We start from the raw sequence: 20,190 nt of genomic DNA, 5'->3' as shown, positions 1-20,190 counted from the left end.
AATACTTTCTAAAAGAAGGTGTATTTCCTTGGAAATAAAGAGACTGCAAGTGGTCAGAGCAGGGCCAAGAAATAGGACTTTTTATAGATGGCCCTATTAAGAGTCACTTGTCAGGAGGCAAAATAGAATATTATAGTTGAAAACAGTCCAGGTGGAAGTTAAAAGATAGTAGACAGCTAAAATTATAACACAATGAAGGAAAAAGAAAGATAGGCAAAGCCAAGAAAATATATTTGACAATGTTTATATTAAAAGAACCATGCCTGGGCTAGAGAGATGGCTTAGCAGTTAAGGCACTTGTCTGTGAAGCCTAAGGACCCAGGTTTAATTCTCCAGTACCCAAATAAGCCAGATGTACAAGGGGCACATGCATCTGGAGTTTGCTTGCAGTGACTGGAGCTCTGGTGGTCCTATTCTCTCTCTCTCTCTCTGTTTATCTCTCAAAAAAATAAATAAAAATAAGATGTTTTTTAAAAGAACTATGGTGTTCGCTTCAGCAGCACATGTACTAAAATTGGAACGATACAGAGAAGATTAGCATGGCCCCTGTGCAAGGATGACATGCAAATTCGTGAAGCATTCCATGTATATATTTTTTAAAAGAGCTATGACTGTTAATAGATCTCTGTGTTTGGCTGTGGACATTGGCTTAGGAACATTATTCCTGAATGTCCAGACTTAAGTGGACCTGATTTTCTAGAAGAGTAGAAAGGTGAGGTCTGGGGAGATGGCTCTGTGGATAGAGTACAGACCGTGCAACTCAGAAACACAAACAGAAACTCCCATTAGGAGCTGACAGCTGTAACTGCAGTGTGCCTATAGTGAGAAGGAAAGCAGAGACAGAAGAACTTCTCAAGAGCTCACAAATGCGGCAGCTACAACCATGGACAGCCTGCCTCAAAATGAAGTAGAAGACGAGGACCAAACTAAAAGTTTTTCTCTGAACTGCCTACCTGTACCACGACATATATAGAAAGTCAGTGACCCTGAGAGTCCTAGAAGATACCTCCCCACCAACCTGCTGACATTATCACCAGGATTGACTTGTTTTCTAAATCATCTTCTCCATGATTGCAGTGATGAGTCATGTGTGTGTCTGGGGAAACACCATATGACGAACATATGACTTATCATGTTCATGGGAATTTGAAGCTCTGACATACCAGGTAGATATAGACAAGATTGGATGACTCCTGAAATGAACAAGGGAAAGACAAATCAAAAGACAAGGCTAGGTGGCACACTATGGTCTGGAGCAAATGCTCCCAGAAAAGGGAGAACTAGGCAATGATATTAAAGATATATGTCACATTGCTTTTCACTGAGTTTGTAGAAATAGATATGTGGATAAGAGTTAGTCGCCTTAAAAATGCACATTACTGTAACTAAGGGAAAGCGAAGAAACAACTAAGACAATATCACATGTGTGTGTTTAAAGTTTTACCTCTCTGATAGAACAAAAGTCAGAGCCACACGTTGGGTCATGATACACAAAGACATTGCCTCCTACCCATAACTGATGGCTAACCCCACAATGCACGACCCATATTCCCCAATTCCCACAGTCCCTGTTGAGTGGGGAGGACAGGGAGGAGGCTAACAATGCTACCAACTTGACTGTATTCACTGAGTACAAAATGACTAAAAAAAATTAATGTCTTTTGTAACAACTTAAATTTCATGTTGATAGTGTTAGTATTATGTATTATATATATGGTATTGTAATGGTAATACATGGCTTCATGGTATTCAAATGTCTAAAAAGTAGTGCTTTTCTTCAAGTATACCTCTGATTTAAAAAAAACAAACAAACAAAAAAACTATTCATCTGTTTCTAAACCTGACAAAGTGTCACATTGGGGCATTTTCCTTACATTAATTACATGATGTTGCAGTCAGCCTTGCATTGCTGCGATGCACTTCCAAACCAGGCGCGGTTATGGAGGAAGGGATTTTTTGAGGCTCACACAGAGGGGAAGTTCCATAATGGAGGAAGAAGTTGGCCCCCTTTCACAGGTGTCCACGAAGAGAGAAAAGCAACCGCTGCCACCAGCGTCACAAGCAAACACACCCCAGGAACCCCAGACAAAGCTCAAACACTTTGCAAATCTTTTTTGCTGGAAACAGATCCACCCACAAGCATACCATGGGGCTGGGCCCTGGGACCCGCCCACCGCGACTCCTCCAGGCAGGCTGCTGGAGATCTAAAGCTTTACTAAAACTGGATCAGTTGGGAGACATCCATTCAGACCATCACACACAGGTAATGATATTTTAGTTAGAGTTCAAACAATATCCTTCTGATGATAATTTAAAGACAAATGGCTTTGAAATCCTGATGCGAAAGAGCTATAGAAATGACGAGCACACACCTGAGGTTTTAAGATGGCCAATGTGCACCAGACAGCTGGCCCCTTGTGGAGACCAAAAAAGCAAGGTCATTTTTACTCTCCACATACATGTTGCTTTCCTGGTTCTGAAAGGCCCAAGAATTCAGAAGCCCAGAAATACTATCACGCTCCAAAGGGAGCTTAAGCGGGCCCCTGCATACCTCAAACTCCAGGCTTTACTCTCTGTTGGAAGCAAGTAAAGAATCCCTCTTCTCATTATATCAGAGCCCAATCCTAATATAAAACTAGGTAAAAAGGGCATGAGATAGCCCTCAAGGATGGGAAATGAGTAATGAAATGAACCACTTATTTGGTTTCTGTAAATAGCCTGCACCATAAGCCTTAATAGCCCACACTGTAAGCCTTAGTAGCTCGCACCATAAGCTGTAGCAGCCTGCCTCAGACCACCAAGGTCATAGGAGACTGATACCACACTCTGCTACCCCCACCCAAGGACCTGAGCAAATGCTGACCTTCAAGGTCATAGGAGACTGATACCACACTCTGCTACCCCCACCCAAGGACCTGAGCAAATGCTGACCTTCAAGGTCATAGGAGACTGGTACACACTCTGCTACTCCCACCCAAGGACCTGCGCAAATGCTGACCACCAAGGTCATAAACTAATTGGCTTAGAAACTATGGGGTGGCACAAACTGACTGGCTAACACCCTGCGGGGCTCCTAATATTAGAAAATGATTGGTCTAAGGCACAGGCTTTTTTAGAAACCCTATAAAAACTGTCCTGTTCCTGCATTCGGGGCTCTGCAGTCCTCTACCCCTGTGAGGTGTACGACTGTGGGCCCCAGCGCGCTTGGAATAAAATCCTCTTGCAGTTTGCATCAAGACCGCTTCTCGTGAGTGATTTGGGGTGTCACCATATCCGGGCAGAGCGTGGGGTCCCCCTTCTGGGGTTTCTACTGTTCCACATTAACCATCCATTACATATTGCATACTGAAGGGACAAGATGAAGGATATATAAGAATTCACACCAAAAACAAGTATTCAATATTACATATCCATAAAACTCCTAAGAGATTAAATAATCAGTAAGCCCTACATCATTTGCATTTTAATAGGTAAAAATAAGATTTGAAGCATTTCTTTCCACTTAAACCACCATGACAAAATTAGTGCAGTTAATATGACCCCAATAAGAGGTAGGGAGTGGTAGCAAGGGGATTCTATGAAACTTGGGGAAAACTCATTTATTCATAGGCTTGGAGCTAGTCTGATGAAGGTAAGGTGTCTGACTGTTACAGACACATTTTCTTAATGAAAAGTACTGGAGCTTCAGACCTTTCACATTTTCCATGAATAGATGTCATTACTCATTATCACATTTATCATTACTTGTAAAACAATGAGGTGGCTGCAAAGGGTGGGGGAAGAACTGAAATAGAATTGCAAAAGCATGGTATTAGGTTAGGCAATTTCAATAAAGTTTTTTTTTTTTTTAATACAACATCTGTCATTATCCCATCAAATATTTGAAAAGTGATTTAAGGTAGTGAGCTACAGCTTTGGAGAAAATAGTGAGTATAGCTTCCGTTGTCCCTTCTCTGATTCTGAATTAGAAACTACAAAGAGCTAGACTGATAAAATTCTGAAATAGATAATGAGTTGGTTAAGTGATAATTACTGAATCTCATTTTTAGAACCCCATTAACAGGTGTCTCTATAGTCACAGAGAAAATTCTTCATAAATATTGAATCATGCTATCACATGTGCAAGTTTCTTACAAATTATGAAATCTACCTAATTTCAGAGTAACTATTTGCTATTAATTGGCTTTAAGATTTCATCAAATAAAGATATTATTTATTAATTCCAATTTATAAAGTCACAAAACCGGTTAATGTTATTATCTCCAGTTAGACCTCTTCAAATAATCAGAATTTGCCTAGAAATTGAAAATATAAGATATCTCTGTGTTTGGAGGTTCTCCAAGTGCAAGAGAGTTTATCAGGAGGAAGCTTCAGTAGGACTGAGAGTGAAACCTTACTGCCTAACTTGAAAATAAAAAGTTGCTTGACCAGACGTATAGGAATGTTCTGATGGCCATATGATAAGTAGTCTAGTGGGCATGAAGAGGGAAGTAAGCCCTGAGTTATCATCAGCACTGGGCAGATTTGCATTTTCAATAAGCTGTCTTGACCTACTTCTTTAAGTATCACGCTAGAGAGAAATGGTGGGAAGACCTTGGGATACTTACCTTGAAGGGCATGGAGGAAGAAACCTCATACTGCAATGCCTCATGGCTGGATAAACCTTATACTTTCTTCCAGATGTTGACAAGGGCTCATTCAGAGTGCATGGAAAAGTTAGGTTATAATTCTTGTATGCTTGGCCATTAGCTGCCAGACATCATCAATTGAACCTGAGGTTTTAGAATTTGAAGGTGACTTGTACACTTGAAGAGACAGCTATAGATTCATCTTCACACATGGAAAAAAAATGGTTTCCCTTAGCTTAAGGAGTTGATGTACATAAAACAGGCAAAAAAGAAATGCAAATGTTGTGGAAATGGTATTTCTGGTTGTTATCAACTGATTTATTATTAGAAAAACCTTGGTTTCAGAAAAGGACTTTTTTTAATGGAGATTGGAAAGTGGCTCCTCCTTTCTGACTTTGTAAGATTTTGATGCCTGCATTCTCTTTTCCCTCCTCAATGCCAGGCTCTATTCTAATTCATTCCTTGCTAGATAAATTTCAAAAAATTATAATAAATTAAATCTTTAGTTAATAAACTTTAATTACTCAAAAGGCTGAAAGGAGATAGGAAGTCAGTTTTCAGCGATTACTCTAAGGAAACAGTAGTCGTATTCTACAATACTATCTCATTTTTTTAATATTATATTTTTATTTATTTATTTGAGAGAGAAGGGAAGAGGCAGGGATAGAGAGAATATTGGTGCTCCAGGGCCTCCAGCCACTGCAAACAAACTCTAGATGCATGTGCCCCCTTGTGCATCTGGCTTGTATGTGTCCTGGGGAATTGAACCTGGGTCCTTTGGCTTTGCAGGCAAGTACCTTAAGCACTAATCCATCTCTCTAGCCCTAGTACTGTCTCATTTTGATAGTCTTGAATATTAATGATGCTAAACCTCTAAAGCTCAGAGGGTACACTATGGCTGAATATTTCCTCAAATTCACCAATTGAAATTCTGCCCCAATGTAATGTTTACATACTAATTTCTTAAAGACTAAGATATTAAAGGAGTAGATGTCTATAATTTCTATGTTGATCAAAATTGTCAACCACATTTTTTTTTGAAAGGAAGATTCACAAAATAAGATTCTATATGGCTGATTTTTGTTTAGTTTTGATTTTTTTCCCCTCAAAGCATACCCAGCTCCTGGCATAAAAGAGACACTTATCAATTCACTTATTTAACCAACATTTATTGAGCCCTTTCTATGCTCAGGATCAGTATAAATTTAATGAAACTATAAGTATACATGATTTATTTCGTCATGGTCTAGTGGATGAGACAGGAATAAAATATACCAATGAATTTAGACAAAATTATATTGGTTTGGCTTACAGTACTCTGAAAGCTTAACATTAACCCATTCAAAGATTAGGAAACACTGTTGCAGATCCTTTCTTTTTTCTGGGACAAAACACCAAGCCAGAAGCAGCTGATAGAAGGAAGGGATTTAACTCAGACTTACAGTTTCAAGGGGAAGCTTCATCATGGCAGAAGGTGGCTCACTTCATCACACATCCCCAGCAGAGAGGGAACAGGGAGAAAGAGCTAGCGCTGAACACAAAGTAGGGCTGGGCTGATCAAACCAAGTTCCACCCCTGCAATAGGCCTCCTACAGCAAGGCTGTCCCTCCCAAAGGCTCCACCAGCTGGGGACTAAGTAAGAAGCTTAATCAGAAATACTTGAGGCGATGGGGGCATTTACATTTAAACCACCTTAGTGTTCTCTGAGTAAATACAAGTAAAGGAAGGGGGTTCATTAACCATGGCTACATTATAATAAAATTGCTTCCAGTTGTGGAAAGGAAACCATTTTACTTAGGCAACTCTGTAAAAAGTGGACTGGTGATTGGCTGTCTTGGTGTATGCTATGTCAGTGATATATTTAACTGGAGGAACTAGATAAATAGATGTGTGACTTAGCAGAAAGATTCCCCACTGCAGAAACATGTGGAAAACCTTTAGTCAGTCATAACTGAATACTTTAGAATCAGAACACTAGGAAAAAGTATAAGTCACTGGGTTATATAAATCCCCTTCCTCTCAAGATGTCATATCCTAACTTCTATCTGTTGCTTTACATTTGCAAGGGACATTGTAGTTTTGATTAAATTAAGAATCTTGAAGGTAAGACTATGATTATCCCAGGTTAGCTGGGTAGACCTCACGAAATCACCCCATGTAAAAAAGAGAGGTAGGAGAGGCCAGCTTCACAGGGATGGTGAGGTGATGTGGGGAGCAGAGGCTGCAGTGATGAGCTTTGAACAGGAAGGCGAAGACCACAGCTGAGACTGCCACCAGTGCCTTACTCCTGCCTCTCCTGTGGTGGAATGGAGAGAACATAGATCTATATTACTGTTTGTTGTGTGGCTGTGGAAGGCACAGGTATCTGAGTGAGAAAGTTCATTTTAAAGTGAAATAGAATACTAGAACTTTATTTTGAATTGGATCATGATTCTGTGATAGGGAAATGAGGAAGTTTAAGGGTAACAGGATCCCTAAAAGTCAAAGTGAGCAATGTCCTTGAGCCTATAAGGGGAAATTTGGTTATTTGTCTTTTAAATCTCTTTTATCCTAAAGGAGCCTTCTTCCAGAGGCTAGAAATGTGAGAAGAAAGGTCTATCTGTTTCTTATCCCTTTTTTTTCATAGATAATTGCCCCATTCCAAGAAGGAGTATTACTTTTCCTAGGAACGTAAGTGGGATTATTCCCTTTTCTGAAAACCTGATGTTACCTGGATGGCATAGGAGCTAGCCTGACCATGTGGTACATTCCCACGAAAGACCTCAATTAGATGCCAGGCCGGCTTTCTCATTTCTAGTTCCCACTCCTTCCTTACAATAAGACTTCTGCCTTCTTCTCTTCTCCTAAGATCTCTAATAAAATCTTTCTAAACTTCACTTCTGTAGTCTGTGGATTTTGTTAATTGAAATTCATAAGATGGACTTTGAGGTCACTGACTCAGTGGAAGTTTTATGTGGCTGTGAATGTTCAGCACCTTAACTTCTGAGATGCAGTCCAACAAAGAGCTGAAAAATACTCCATTGTTCTCAAAGGCACCCTAGAATCTTATAACAGAAATATATAAAGGGCTGGAGCTGACGGAATCCATCTTTTCATTTTTCTCATTTGGAAGTGACTGGGTTCAAATTTTTCACTTGCATTATAGTGTGGGTGGCACTCTGCAGCATTTTCTGAGAACCATCATTTTACAGCTTTAAGCAAACAGATAAAAGATAAGCATGTTTTTAGGCAAATTTCTATAGCCTGAGAAAATTCCATCCAGCAAGTTATTGAGGAGGAAGTTATGCAGTGGAGAAGTTCAGACATTGTGGCACACGATGTTTTACAGAACTGTGGACTCTCCTCTCCTCTCTGCCATATACCAGGTGTGGTAGTTTGAATAGATGGCCCCACTATATTCAGTGTTTTATTAGTTTGTAATTTGGATCTGTAGACACCTGGCTAGAGGAGGTGTCACTGGGCAGATCTTAAGATGTGCCAGTGGATTTGAGATTCCAATATGAAGAAATGTAAAGTTCCTGACTTCCTCCTGGAATTCCTGAAGTGTACTGTGTGGCTTTTGGGGATTCTTTTTTTTTTTGGCTTGGAACTTCTCTCTCTTTCTGGTTGGACCCATGAAAGCAAGGCCAGCTTCTTCTGCCATTATGGAACTTTCCCTGGATCTGTAAGTTTTAATAAATATTCCTTCCTTCCATATCCATGCCTGGTTTGGAAGTTCATCTCAGTGACTTGAAGCTATCTATGACACCAGGATTCACCCCATTCCGGTGTCAGGTAACTTAAGGCAGCATTTTTCACGGTGTCACCCTGGAGCTTGTATTCTACTAGAGGTTTCCTGTCCTCTGTGGTATTTTCCACTGGTGGTCACTTAAAAGAAACAGCTACAATAATTGACTTTAATGACGTCATTTTTAATACCATTAGGAACTATCTCTATGCTCTTTCTCAGGAAGGAGGCTGTTTTCTTTTTGCTTCTGTGATAAAATCCTTTAAACAATCAAATTAGAAGGATAAAAGATTTATTTTGCCCAGATTTCAGCTCATGATTTCTCTGTCCTGTTGCCTATAGGCCTGTGGTCAAGCAATATGTTCTGGCAGGGAGTGCATTTGCAGGAAACTGAGGAAACTTCTGTTAGACTCCTAGTGGCTGGAAAGCAGAGTAAGGAGAAGGAAGGAGGGAAGAAGAGAGAGAGAAAGAGAAAGGGAGGAGTGGGAGAGCACGAGGGAGTAACAATTAAAAGAGAGAGAGGCAGAGAGAGAGGTGGTATTAGGATCTGTTGCAGTCAGGTTCACATTGTTGGCAGAAATCACCCAAGCAAGAGCAGCTTTTGGGAAACAGGGTTGATTTTGGCTTACAAACTCGAGGGAAAGTGCCACGATGCCAGAGGAAAACAATGGCATGAGCAGAGGGTGGACAACATAAGGTGGACAAAAGCAGCAGGTGAGTGTGAAAACACTAGCAAGGGATCACTGGCTACTATACCCATAAACCCACCAACAACAACACACTGCCTCCAGGAGGTGTTAGTCTCCAAATCTCCATCATCTGGGAACCTAGCATTCAGGACACCTAAGTTTATGGAGAACACCTGAATCAAACTACCACATTCTGCCCCTGGCCCCCATAAACTGATAACCATCCATGATGTAACATGCAATGCATTCAGTCCAACTTTAAAAGGCCCCATATTTTTATCAATACTAATGATATTCAAATATCCTCATAATCCAAGGTCTTTTAACTGATCCATAATACCAAAAATTCCCCCACCCCAAAGCTATAATGACACAAAATAAACATTCACATTGCAAAACATGGCATTGGGCATAGCAAAGAAATATCCATCCAATACAAGATTTAAACAGGACAAGCATCAAACTCTGTACTTACAAGTTCAACAACTGTAGTCATTGACAAGTCTCCAAGTCCAGTAATTCTAACTAGCAACATGTCTCTGGAGTTCCAATTCCGACCCTCCAGCTAGGCTATTCACAGTCCTGGAAAACTTCATCCTGGGAGGCAGCTCTTTCCTTAGCAGCCATCTCATGGAGCATCTCCACTGGGTCCGCACTGCAACCCATGGTTCATCCTCATGGCCCCATGGGGTATCCATTCAGGCCTCCAGAAATCTTGCTACACACTGCCCATGGCCATTTCCAAGACACAGGACAATGTTGCAAACTCAATGACCCTCTCTTTCATGCATTTCTTATACTCCAGTAGCAGGTGGGGTGCCAAATTGTTAATCCAGGAGGGAATCAAGCAGACTTTGAAGAATAGGATACTCCTTCAGCATTCAAGCACCCTTCCAAAGACTGTATTCTTTCTGCTGTCTCAATGTAGGTTGGCTGGACCAATCTCAAATGTTGTAATCTTTTCATTGCAGCTGAATGGGCAGCAGTTTTTGCCCAAAGATTTCCTTTTTTCTGTGCTATATCCTTCTGCACACACCAGTCCATTTCTTTGCACTGTAACTAAACTTGCACAAGTTCTCAGGACATGGGCATAAAAGCAAGCCTCTCACACAAACTGGTTCTAGCTCAGTCCAGGCAAAACTCTTTCTCACCCTCATAAGCCAAACTTCACAGTCCATAGTTCTTATTGCATTCATGTATTTCAATTCTGACCAGAATAATCCATCAAACTGTACTTAAAGCACTGCAAAGCATCTCTTAGACTAAGGTTTCAAACCCTTCCATATTCCTCTTGAAAATCAGCTCTAAAAGGCCAAAGCCACACAGTCAGGTATCTAGCAGCAACCCCACTCTAGTTACCAACTTTACTATTGCAGTCAGGTTCACATTGCTGACAGAAATCACCCGACCAAGAGCAGCTGTTGAAAAACAACAACAACAACAAAAAAAAAAAGGTTATTTTGGCTTACAGACTAGAGGGAAGCTCTGCAATGGCAGGGGGAAACAATGGCATGAGCAGAGGGTAGACATCACCCCCTGGCCAACACAATGTGGACAGAAGCAACAGGAGAGTGTGCCAAACACTGGCAAGAGGACATTGGCTATCATACCCATAAGTCCACTTCCAACAATACTCTGCCTCCAGGAGGAGTTAGTTCCCAAATCTCCATCAGCTGGGAATCTTGCATTCAGAACACCTAGGTGTATGGGGGACACCTGAATCAAACCATCACAGGGTCTTAATATCCCCTTCAAGAACATGCCTCCATAACACAGCTTCCCCCTTATGCTATGTCCCACCTTCCAATGGTCCAACCTCCCAAAGGGTCCATCATCTTGCAATAGTCCACAGGATGGCCACCAATCCTTTAACACATGAGTCACTGAGGGGCATCTTAGATCCAAACATAGCCATAGCACAGGCAGGAGTCTGAAGTGTGTGCACATGTCTTCCCTCTCCTCTAGTAGCATCTGTTTCTTTCTTTAGACTGGCTTATAAAATCATATCCCATTACTGTCTTATTTTATAATGGGTACTGTCATAGTTTGTATTTTGATATTGTAGCATAGTTTTTTTCTTTAATAATTTTGTTGAATTTTCTGGAAGGGGAATTAAATGTCACAATCTACCATAATGGCCTAAAAGTGTATAAACAGCACTTCACTAGTTATCCTTATTCCTTACTTAGTAAAGGAAGTCAATGTTCCAGAATTATATTTCAGATATTGGATTAATTATTTTATGAGGTTGTATTTATTACCAATACTGCCAGAACTCACTTGTGTTTTTAATTGCCCCAAAGTGTCTCAATTGTGTAGTGATAGGAGCAATAAACATCAAATACGTATTAGTACTTTTAACTGACAATGAATTTATAAATATTTTGCATGTATTGTAACCATACTTATTTATATACAGATAATACATAGTGAGGCATCTGTACAAATAAGAGTGCTAACCATGGAAAGTTGTAATTCATAGGTATTACATGTCTCTTCTCTCTTGCTTTATTCTCCTCTGCATCCTCTCCTGTAATTATTTCCTTAACTCATGCCTGTCAGCTCTACTTTAAGGCAAAAGCCAAGGAAATGTAGCCTCTGTGTTTATGCCAAAACAATTTTTCTACCTAGGAGAAAAATAATATTTCTAACAGTATCTTCCAGATTTTTTTTCTTCCAGATTTTTATTAATCATCTGTTCTAATTTAGAAAGTCTTCTCTATTCTTGCTAAAGTTCATGAAAGCATATGCAAAGTGAAATACTAAACAGAGAGACTACAATCCTAATATTTCATGAAAAATAAACATGCAAAAGAGTCAATACTGATGCCAGCACTATGTAAAGCTCCTATTTAATTCAACCCAGGATCACCATATTAATCTTAGTTTAGTTTGAAAGCTATAGATATTTCTACAAAAATTCAGCAAGCATCAGAAGAAAATATTTGATAAGGTCACGAGATCCAACTATACTGTAGAAATATATTAATTCATGCATACATTCATGCAACAAATTAGATGCACCAGTACTAAGGAAAACAGAAAGTTGTATTAGAAGATGAATCAAGGTTGTCAGATGGTCATGGGATCAGTAGAGGTCTGTAGTTCTATGGTTTTATTATCCTGCCCTGCTTTCTTTCTCTAGCACCCTACCATTTCTATGAATTCTGGTACCTCATCAGTTCCCTGAAAAATGACTACTAAAAATGTCTTTCATTTATTTTTTGTTGTTACAAGAAACAAAGTAGCAGACAAGTATGATTTATTCTGCTAAAATTATTTTAAATCATGCCAATATGCATTGACACTATATGTCATAATTTTATTCTACCCTTTGCTGGTATCTGGAATAACTAAAAACAATCAGGAGGCCAAATAACTTCTAGACACCATATTCAACATGTGAGATATTCCTAATGAAATACCAAGAAAGAATCAATAGGTAATTCTGGATGCATGTTACTTTATGATAGAAGTTTTAGTGCCTACATAGGAGGCCTACAATTCTTTAGAATTATTACTAAGGTAATTTAGAATCCAAGGGTGGTTCTTTCTTAATTTGTTCTCTTGGAATAATCCTGGGGTTTTTTGTTTTTTTGTTTGCAATATATCATTAACACTCTCTTCATAATGCTATATTTAAATAGATCAAACTTGTTAGATTTTTACATTTTTGTCTTACTGCTAGAATAATGCTATCCCTACTTAGAATACATATCTCCAATGCCCAAGTCATATAATGTTAGTTTATCTGAGACTCATATTTATATACCTTTCATATATCTTACTTGAGGCTATAACCTACTTTGACAAGATAAACTATATTAACCATAGCCAGTACCTCTGAAGTTTTTCTGAAAACTTTTTATATGATCACATGATTCATGTAATGTTCAGTGAACAGAACTTCAAACTTGGAACACAAGAGAATTATATGAGTGTTATATTACCTCTGCCTCATAAGGATACAGAGAAGTCAATATTGAAATGCCTACTGATTCTCTCCCACTCATCCTACTGCCTAACGTTGTGGCTATCCCATACTTTCAACTTTCCCTAGGTTAATTTTAAATAATCAACTAGCAAATTTGCACAACTTGAAAAACAATTCAATGTTGATTTATGTCCAATTTTATGGTCCATTGGGTCAAAAGTTGGAGTGTTTTCATCCTCAAAAATATAAGACAAGGACAAGCTTGGTTTCCCTTATTGATTAAGCAGCTTATATAATTGGGTATTGGATTAAATATTCAACATATTAGTTGCTTTTCTTATTGCCATTGACAATACCTGACCTGAAGCAGGTTAATGAAGGAAGGTTTTATTTTGGCTTACAGTTTCACGGGATACAGTCCTTGATGGTGGGGAAGGAATGACAGCAGGAAACACTCTTCACCCACAACCAGGAAGCAGAGAGTATTGAAAGCTTGTTCTTAACTCACTTTCTATTTTTTTAATTCAGTTTGGGACCCCAGTACATTTGGGATCCACAGTTTGGGACCCACACTTAGAATAAATCTTGCCATTTCAGTTAACCCAGAAATTCCTTTATATACATACCCCGAGATTCATTTCCTAAGATCCAGCCAGGTTGATATTAAATCATCACCATCAATATCATCCCCTTGTGCATTACCTATTCCTGAAAGAGAAGCAGGTATAGACTATGAAAGGAGGAAATATTTTACTTTTTGTGAAGCTATATCCAGTAGAACTTCTTACTACTTTGGCAATAGTAATTCATTTGTTTGTCTACCAAACTGAATAGTCATATTATTTAAGGAAGAAGCTTTTCCCAACTACTGTCTTAATATGATTTCAACATTGTTATGCAGTGTATGAAAGCCTATATAATTCACCCACTTTGCCATTTTAATATTGCTGATATGCTAGCATAAGTTGTAAGTGCACAGCATGATGAAACTTTACACAGATGTTCATGCAAGTAATCACAATCTTGCTCCAGTTTTATAACATTCCCAGATATTCAGAAATGCTATCTATTTTGCAAATTATTTTGAACTTCAGAAAATAATGGTCAGGAATGGGCTTTGCCCAACTCCTAGGTTAGTTTGTACTCAAATGAACCAAGTTAAATGATCACTGGAAAGCTGTAAAAAAAATCCAAAAGAGAATACTACCCAAAGAGAGTACTTTGCAGTAATGAAGTTTGCTCTCACCCAGTCAGGGATCATTCTTTCATGCTCTGCTGTCCCCGTTGCACACAGACATATAAGACCTCATAGCTTAGCCCTTAAGGGCAGATTATTTCCTTCAAAGAGAGTTTCTCAAAAAGCAATTTTGAAAAAGCATGTACAAGTGGCCTAAATTATTGCTACCTGCATAGTTAGTTAATGTTTTATTTGGACTCAAATGTAAGCAATTTGGATCATTTCATTACTACCTCTGTCCAAATTAAGCTGCATGCATACTTGTATGTGCACATGAAACAGCATCAGTAAAGCATGAAAATCTCTTAGTGGTTAATGACATTGACATACTCAGTTTAGAGTAGAAACAGAAAACAAAGCAAGATAATTCAAGTGTTGCTGTTTTCCACAGGGATGGCAAGCACGTTGCAGTAGCATGTTCTGAGTTTCTATTTATTTCTTTCAAAGGTTAATTATCAGCATTTAACAGGTTTTTAAAGAGTTTCTATTATTTATAGATCTTTAAAGATTCTCCAAAGAGTGTATCAGCAAATTTAAATCCTGGGAAAGTGTGCAATAATTGATGAATGCAGTTGGATAATTGGCATTTGTTTCAACTTGTAAGAACTCTGTGTTGTCTATGTAAATATGCAAGTCCACCACTTACTTGGGAATTGAATGAAATATTTTCATATTTATTATAAAATATGACTATATTTTATTAAAATTTATGATTTCATATTTTTTAAAAAATATTTTATTTATTTATTTTAGAGAGAAAGAGGCAGATAGAGAGCCACTAGCCATTGCAAACGAACTCCAGATGCATATGCCTTACTGTGCTATGTGGGTCCTGGGGAATTGCACCTTGGTCCTTAGGCTTCTCAGGCAAGTGCCTTAACTACTAAGCCATCTCTCCAGCCCTGATGTTACATTTCTAAGAAAAATTGTCATTTTAAACTTAAACAGAGGTTTTTTCACTTACTGGATGGTGTAGCTACTATTCCTAGGATAGCAACAAATATTTGTGACAAATGTCCAGAGATACATGTAATTCCAAGAGAAAAACTGCTGTTTGTAGCACATTCAAGGAAGTAGACTGCCCATAATTAGATTTATTGACTTCAACTTTCCTCTTTGTAAAGTTTCTCGGTTGAACCAATATTGACTCCAAGTGTTCTGAGCCATGTAAACCAATTTACACATCTAGGAAAAAAAATATTGTTGAGGCAATCAGTCCACGTGATAATTCTGGAACTATCTTTAGCTCTAGGATTATATGTGATAAATCAAATACAAAAAAATGATATTTCTTTAAGCATGTTTAAGATATGAATGTAAGATAAGAGAGTGGGTTGACACATAAACATCTTCCTGAATGTTCTTTGGATATCCTTCAAGCCTGACCTGAATGAACAGTCCTTAGCCATCTGTAAGAAAACAGACTGTTAATCTTTACCAAACCCTGGCCAGTTACTATCAAGAAAAATCTCCAAAAGTACAATGATATCCCAATTCTTTAAATATATCCCTACCTGCTTTGTAATTTAGCCAGCTTCATATAATTATTTACAATATTGAAATAGTTTCTACTACTATAGACAAAATGTCCATCATTGTCATGAACATTGTGTTAAGAAATTCTTATATGTTAGGGATACATAATAACATGCTTTTAGGTGGCATGGTAGAGTGATTGAGGTTTGCTTTATACATGTGTGATTAGCTGGAGAAAGAAGAAATAACATTGGAAAGATGCTGGCACTAGGTCCCATTAATTATCCTCTCCACTTAAAAATTATTTATTTATTTATCTTAGAGAGAGAGATAGAGGCATATATATATATATGGAGAGAGAGGAAGAGAGAGAGAGAATGGGTATACTAGAGCCATATATATATATATATATATATATATATATATATATATATATATATATATATATATATATATATGGAGAGAGAGGAAGAGAGAGAGAGAATGGGTATACTAGGGCCTTCAGCTGCTGCAAATGAACTCCAAATATATGTGTCACCTTGTGCATCTGGCTTACTGGGGAATCAAACCTGGGTCCTTTGGCTTTTCAGGCAAGCATGTTAACTACTAAACCATTTCCTCAGCTCCATGCTCTCTACTTTTAAGCACAAAATGAACTAAGTTGGTAACTAAGATATGGATACCAGCACCTTTAAATTCTTTAGTACTATAGGAAAATTAGTATCTAATCTCACAAAGGATAAAACCTTCTGTTATACTGTGCTCTTTACATTGAAGAACTAGAGAAAGAGCGGACAAAATGCCTTTCTTGGGATCACAGAGTTATGTTGAGGGCACTCTTTTGGCTAGTCAATAGGTATAGAACAGGGCCATAGGTTTTTTTGTGTTGTGTTTTGAGTCAGATAGCATGATTGACGGCAAGCAGTATAACTGCTGAATGAAAAGAAAATGGGTGAATACTGAGTTTCAAGTGTGATGAAAGTTGGGTAAGAGAGGCAGGGGGGGAGCTTTATTCTGTAGATGGTGGTAGCATCACAGGTCACTGAGCTGGGATGACTGAGTGCCAAAGAGGTTTGAGAAGGTAACAGGGAGCACAGAAGTCTAGTAGTTACCAGGAAGACAGAACTGATGAGGGTTGATCTAGATCTCAACTTTGTGGAAGAGAAAAGGAAGAGAATTTCAGACCATGATCATCAGCAACTGTGCAAATTATAATGTTTTTCTGCTTTTTTCTCTCATTCTTCTTCTTTTGCTCTCCAGTTTTTTCTCTCTTCCTCACCTTGTTTCTTCTTTGAATCTTCTGCAATGACCTAATTTAAATTTTAAAATAGCTAAAATACAATTATGACACATCACACAAAACACAAGGGTATTTTATAATAATGAAAGAAGATGTTCCTCTCCTGTAATCAGGACTCCTCTGTCAGGTCTCCTCCCAGCCATTGCTCCTTCTAAGGCTTTTGTGTATTGTTTTGGAGATAGTCCCTGCATTTGTGATTACACGTATACACTTGCAAAGACTTTTAAAAATAACTTGTGTGGAGACTTTGTGTACATACTTGACAAGTTAATTAGCATGCTAGCTGCACTAGATTAAAATCCCATTAATTAATTTGATAGGTCATTTGATTATATACCTCCAAAAGAAAATGCAGCCCTTTTTGCAGACAACAATGAGCTAAGTACAGATATTCACATGGATAATCTTCTTTGGATGATGAAAAGTGTTAAGTTAAATTACATTGGCCTTTCCCTTTTGAATGTATCTGAAGACTGGTAATCTAAGGTCCATTAACTTTCTTTAAAAACCTTAGAAAATGGTATTTATCCTATTAAAAATTCACTTTGTAACACTATGTTATCATGTTGGAAGGCCCGTATCTAAACTAAAAAAGTACATCAGGTACAATATATTTGTTTCAAATATTTTAGACATCCCAGCAAAATCCTTACCGTTTCTTCCATGCAAGTTGTGGACATCGTATTCCGTGAAACATTCCAGCATCTACTTTCACCCGATATGCTCTGCAATGAGTCTGTTACTGTAATAATTCCTGGAAGAGCAAAATATATGAGGCTTTCATAAATAAATATTAGTGCATTAGTCTTCTTCCAGCCCAAGCCAGCTTTTTTCTGGCTGCTTATTTCCCTAGGTGGCCAAAAGAATGCCATCCCTGATATAAAAACTTGGCTGCATCAGATACATATCTGATCAGAAATAAGATCCTCATTTGCATAATGCTCTTATATTCTTGTTGGTGAAATATAGTGTAGTAATTATCTAATAGGCATAATAAAATAACCTCATATGTGATTATAACTGCTATGTTTTAATTTGTGATCATATTTTGCTTACAAATAGGTCTTTCTTGTATTAAGGACTTATCTGTTCAAGGACTAAGTCCTTGAAGAACATTAAAATTTAGACTAAAAATGATATGCCATGTTCCAATTCTAGGGTTTCTTAATATGATTTGCAATTCTAAATGCTTGGAAACACACTGAGAGAATTAAAGAGAAAATAAATTTCAAAAAATATTAAGCACACATTGTTGGATTGTATGTTTTCTACCAATAAGAAGCTAGCTAGTATACTCTGGAATGCTGTAACTCTTTTATATTTCAGGCAAGAATACTACAGTTTACTGAATATATTAATGTTATTTATTAAATAAAATAATTTTATTTCGTTGAGTCTAAAATTATGTTGTTGAACTATACATACTATTGTGAATTAATAATACTCTCTTCCCCAGTCTTCTAGAATAAACCCCAAACTGTTTGATTTGCTGTTGTATTACTAGGGCTAAAAAAAATTGCTAATAACTCAGTAAATATTTTAAATGAACTAATAACATTTAAAATATTTCCTGTACACATTTAACTTTGATATTTTTCTTTGTTTTCATAAAATAAAAAGCCTATGACATATTTTCAAAGATGAATTTGGGGTAGAAAAATTGCTTAGTGGTTAAGGCACTTGCCTGCAAAGCCAAAGGACCCAAGTTTGATTCCCCTAGAATCCATATAAGCCAGTTGCACAAGGTAGTACATGCATCTGGAGTTTGTTTTCAGTGGCTGAAGGCCCTGGTATGCCTATTATCTCTCCCTCTCCCTCTATCTGCCTCTCTTTTCTAGCAACCAAATAAACAAGTAAATAAATAAAATACTAAAAAGATTAATTTTTGTTTTGATTAGCTCAATATATTCAAGTTGTATGAAGTCCAGTATAAAAAAAATAACATTTTGATGGTGTCTCATTTTTATACCTTTTTTGTCTAGTATAAGGTGACTATAAATATGGAAAGACTATGAATTATAAGGGGAAAAAAATAAAGAAATAAATAGAAAGAAGGCTAATGAGCTAGACCAAGTCCCAGAAACAGAGGGAGATAGATTGGTACTAGGATAGTCTTGCTCATGCTAATAAGATTGCCATTAACAGGCTTTTTAATACAAAATGTCCCACAGTACTCTCCACAGTTCATCATAAGCTAATGAAAGAGGTGCTTTAATTAAGAAGATAACAAGTGATGCAGAGACTGAGGGAAAAGGGAAGGATTCCAAACCACCACAGCTATAAACTCAGCGGGACCACTGCCAGATGAGAGATGCCTAGCAAGGCAGGATGGAGAGGGAGCGGACTGTGTAGCATCGCAACAGCTTGGGAAGAGGTGACAGCATCCTCAGGGGAAAGCACTACACAGGGGCATCCTTTGCCTCCACCACAAGATAGAACATGAAGCCAATTTAGCCACGTAAGTGTCCAAAGAATATCAGATTATCTCAGATTTTAGAATAAATCACTAAAATAATCTTACATTTATTGTTCACACCATTGACTTAATCTTAAAACCCACAATAGCATCTTGATGTTCCTTAGAAAAATCAATGGTCTATTATTTGCAAAAGGAGAAAAAGAGCAGTCCAGCTCCTAAGGAGACCCACCATTTGCCTATCAGGATGCTGATCACTGGGAAGGATGGTGCTCACCTACAATGAATAGATAAAATAAATGGGATGTAAATATTACATCTGACGAAAAATCAATGATCCAGGATACCTCCCAGGACTTCTTTCTTTCTTATTATGTCATTACTCATGCTTTCTTCTGCTGGAGACACAGGAAAACCATTTGGTATGGGAAGATAATGTTGCACAAAGCCAAGATACCTAGAAAAGAGACTTTTGTTTTTTAAGAGAGAGACATTGATTTTCATCTGCATCAAAAGTTGGATTTTTAGCCAGGCGTGGTGGTGCACACCTTTAGTCCCAGCCCTTGGGAGGCAGAGATAGAAGGATCGCTGTGAGTTCAAGGCCACCCTGAGACTACATAATGAATTCCAAGTGGTCAGAGCGAGGTCCTACCTTGAAAAACAAAATAAAACAAAAAAAGAAAAAAATAGTTGGATTTTTCCTTTCGGAAAGCAAAGGTCACTATAGCAATGAGTAGGGAATCTAGAAATATGCTAATGAAGACCACCAAGGTAGCCCTGCAC

At 37.9% G+C, this 20,190-nt stretch overlaps 1 non-coding gene across 1 annotated transcript; it reads left to right on the top strand.

Moving 5' to 3' along the window:
* The first annotated feature begins 484 nt into the window (after positions 1–484).
* LOC123461098 lies at positions 485–591 on the top strand. Its single transcript, XR_006637416.1, has one exon. It is a non-coding gene; the product is annotated as a U6 spliceosomal RNA (small nuclear RNA).
* The last annotated feature ends 19,599 nt before the right edge of the window (positions 592–20,190 follow it).

This window comes from Jaculus jaculus, chromosome 5, assembly GCF_020740685.1.
Source record: "Jaculus jaculus isolate mJacJac1 chromosome 5, mJacJac1.mat.Y.cur, whole genome shotgun sequence".
Lineage (NCBI taxonomy): Eukaryota > Metazoa > Chordata > Mammalia > Rodentia > Dipodidae > Jaculus > Jaculus jaculus.
The sequence above is the reverse complement of the archived record's forward strand: the minus strand, read 5'-3'. Positions and strand labels throughout refer to the sequence as shown.